Raw genomic sequence first — 3,741 nt, forward strand, 5'->3', positions numbered from 1 at the left:
TAGATATTATATCACAGGCCTTAAAATATTAAAAGTAGATAAGTATGACATGGATCAATAATAAGTATTGAAATAGAGACTATGCAGTGTTAAAATGCTTTTGTGACTGACTCAGGTGTAAAACAATTTCGTTGTTTCTCCCATCTGTGGCCCGGCCTCTCCAGGTGATAACAGTGACACAAACCTGAGAAGAATTTATGAATTTACCAGGGGCTCTGAAACAACAGGATGGAACCAGGAGAAGAAATCAAATATATTGACTTGATCTGCAGAATGTCCTGCAGACAAGTCAGAGGTGAGAACCAAACAAGAGTTCCTGGAACACCCAAACCTGCCGGGAGTGCTTGAATAATGTCAAAACTCAGGAACGCGTTTGCAGCCCTGCAGTGGAACCGGATCCGGAGAACGAAGGGTTAAGCTAAGGGCGAGTTCTTTGGCCGAGCGCCAAAACCCTTTTTTATCCCTTTTTAAACTTTGTTTAATAATCCCTTAGTGAACTTTGTTTTTCACACCCGGCTGGGATTTGGGGGGGCCGGGGGGGTCCCCAGGCAGCCCCCGCTGCTGAGCACTGACCCCCCCTCACCGAGCACCGGGACCCCCCAAAAACCGCACCCGCACCCCCTTCAGTGCCCCCGACCCCCCTCGAGCACCGACCCCCCCCGAGCACCGGGCCCGGACCCCCCTTTGTGCCCCCCCACCCATCACGGGGGTTCCGCCCCCTCCCCTTTCACCCCCCCGGAGCCGCGGGACCCCCGGGAACAGCGCCGGGACCGGGGGGGGCCAGGGATGTGAGAAATGGATTCCTAAAGGATTCCCAAAACCTGGCAGAAAGCTCACACAGCCTCGGACATGTCGGGGCAAACTCTGAGATTTTATTGTGCCAGCGAGCGGCTGCAAGGAATTATCAATAATCAATATCAGTATTGAGCAGCAGAGCAAAATGCTCGTGGTCAACAGGAACCTGCAAAAGCCAATAGAGAAATGCAAAACCCAATAGAAAAATCCAAAAGCCAATAGAGAAATTCAAAAAGCCAATAGAGAAATGCAAAAGCCAATAGAGGAATTCAAAAGCATTAGAATGTTAGAAATGAGAAGCTTGACTCAGCCAATATATCAAGCAGCAATTGAATTCATTAATTTATTAATTAATATGGTAACGCATGAGCAAAGCCAGCACTGGGTACAGCGGTGGGGGTTTTCCCCTCCAACTGCACACTGATTGCTGGGCCTGCTGGTATTCATTGATCATCTTCATGCATATTCATAAGCTTTCCTCAGCAGTTTCTATTTCCAATTTTTGACATCACAATTCTTTACTTCAGGATCGTCAATCTGTGATGGTGATGTTTGGTTCCTTTCCAATTTCTGTACTCTATTGTGATCTCTTCCAGGTTTCAATATCCCGGGATGGACATCCCAGGATGTGTGTCCCACATGGTGGGGTCCATCTTCCTGATGTGGGCTCTATTTTCTAGGACCATTAATCCCTGATAGTGATGTCCAGCTTCCCTTTTTGAAATCATCAATCAGCGACGTTGATGTCCATCTTCCTTCTCCAGGATATTTTCACTGTTTTGTGAGGAGCTTGGGACAGGTTCACTTCCCTCTTTTGAATTCTTTATACATTTATACATTCTTTTTTAATTCTTTATACATTCTAAAGTCTTAAAATCCTTAATACAGAGCAACATTCTAAAGTTATAATTCCAAGGTTCTTATTACAAAACAGCTTAAGGCTTATAATTGTCAATCACAAACAAAAGATTGGCTCCAAAGCCTTCTTCCATGCTTTCCTCGGCTGTTTATTAGAACTCATTTCTATAACTGTCCCATGGCCGTGTTCCACACATTTCACAATTACATTTACACAGGTTACCTTGATTTACCTGACACAAAACACAACTTTGTATTTCACATTCTGCCTTTTCCTTTTCCCTTCTCCCTGTGCCTAACTCTCCTTGTCCTTCCTGCCCCAGGCACTGAGCTGCGGACAGAGACCAGGGAGAACAAATCCCTGCCACAGAACCTCGTGGAAGAGGCCATTTGGAACGGCTCCACGGCGCAGGAATCCAACGGGGAGGAAAAGCCCCAGAGATCCCACACGAGGAGGGGCTGCAAACCCAGCCCGGGGAGCTGTGAGGAGCTAAAACCCTCCCTGTGCCAGGAAGGGTGTGGGGAAGGTGAGAAGAGCTTCAGGCAGAGCTCAGCCTATTCCTGGCGCCTCCAAAGACGGCGGTACTGGATGCAGAGATCCGTGGGGATGCAGAGATCCCCCTGCAGATCCAAGGGTGTAATATATGATTTAAAATAAATTCGTGCTCAGGACTAAAAAAAAATACAGTGTCTTTTTAAATGGAATCAAGTGAAAGAACAATATACACAAGATGAATTCCTGTCTCAAAGGATGGTTATTCTGAAGGATTATTCCGTCTAGAAGATAAGCATTGAACCCATAAAATGAATATTCCTCACCAGAACAAGATATTCAAGATTACCGTCTAACAGGATTTCAGCAATCAGAGTATTCCGGGGAAAACTGTGCACAAGAAAAGAACATGCATTAATATGTGGAAAGGGGCAAGATCCATGAGAGGGAACAGGAAGACCCCCCAGGAATCCTGCTAGGTCTGAAAACAACACAAAAAACCCCTGCGGAATCATCACCTTGTGACCTGCCAGGGGCACGGAGCTGCAGAGCCTGAACCCAGCTCCGATCGCCTGGCTTGGCGCTGTTTTGATTGTGGCTTTTCCAATTTTTACTTGGATTTGATTTAATAAATTCCTCGAATCATTAAATTGGCTGATTCATTTATAACAATGGGGCTGCAGAGATCCCCCTGCAGATGCGTGGGGATGCAGAGATCCCCCTGCAGCCCCTGGAGGAGCCAGGCTGGAGCACGGGGATGCCTGAGAGGAGGCTGTGAGCCCGTGGGCAGAGGGGCCCCCGCTGGAGCAGCCTGTCCTGGAAGGACTGAGCCCGTGGCACAGTGACCCACGCTGCAGCACTTGGAGGGGGGCTGTGCCCCAGGGGATGGACTCCGCTCGGAGAAGTTCCTGGACAAGTCTCCGGTGGGAGAGAGCGCAGGGTGCAGCAGGGGAACGACTCCTGTCCCTGAGCAGAGGGAGAAGGCACGGGGGATGAACTGAGCATGGCCCCATTCCCTGTCTCCTGCCCTGCCGGGGGAGGAGGTGCAGCTGGAAGGAGGGAGGCCTGGGGGAAAGCTGCATCCAAGGCTCTTCCTTGACTTCTCATTCTCCTGCTCGCAGATTCTGGAGTTTTCTGCCCGAAATCTCTGCCCTGCCCCACTCACCCCCAGGGCTTTGGGCGGTTTTCCCTTTTTGGGGGAAATCCAAGCGCTGCACTGATGCTGCTAATTAGGGGCAGGAGAAGTGGGGCTCGTGGGCTTGCCGCAGAGGCGGAGGCAGCGAAGGCGCAGGGCCGGGAAAGCCGTGTCGGGAGGTGCGGAGAAGTTTGTTTGTGTTTGCGCTGGATGCCGGCCCGGGCCCGGGCCCGTTCCAGGGCTGTTCCTCAGCTGCGGCTTTGCCCTCGCCCAGCCCGGGGGGCCCTGAGAGCGCGGGGCGAGGCGGTGCCGTGTGCAGAGCCCGCCCCTCGCTGCGATTGGCCGGCTGTGCCGTCAGTCGTGGTTGTGGCGCGCTGATTGGTGAGAGCGGGGCGAAGCACGGCCCCGCTGGCGGCCTGAGGGCGGCCCTGGCTGGGCAGCGGCGCCATTGGCGGAGCGT

Source organism: Vidua chalybeata, chromosome 31 (assembly GCF_026979565.1).
Source record: "Vidua chalybeata isolate OUT-0048 chromosome 31, bVidCha1 merged haplotype, whole genome shotgun sequence".
NCBI classification, from domain to species: domain Eukaryota; kingdom Metazoa; phylum Chordata; class Aves; order Passeriformes; family Viduidae; genus Vidua; species Vidua chalybeata.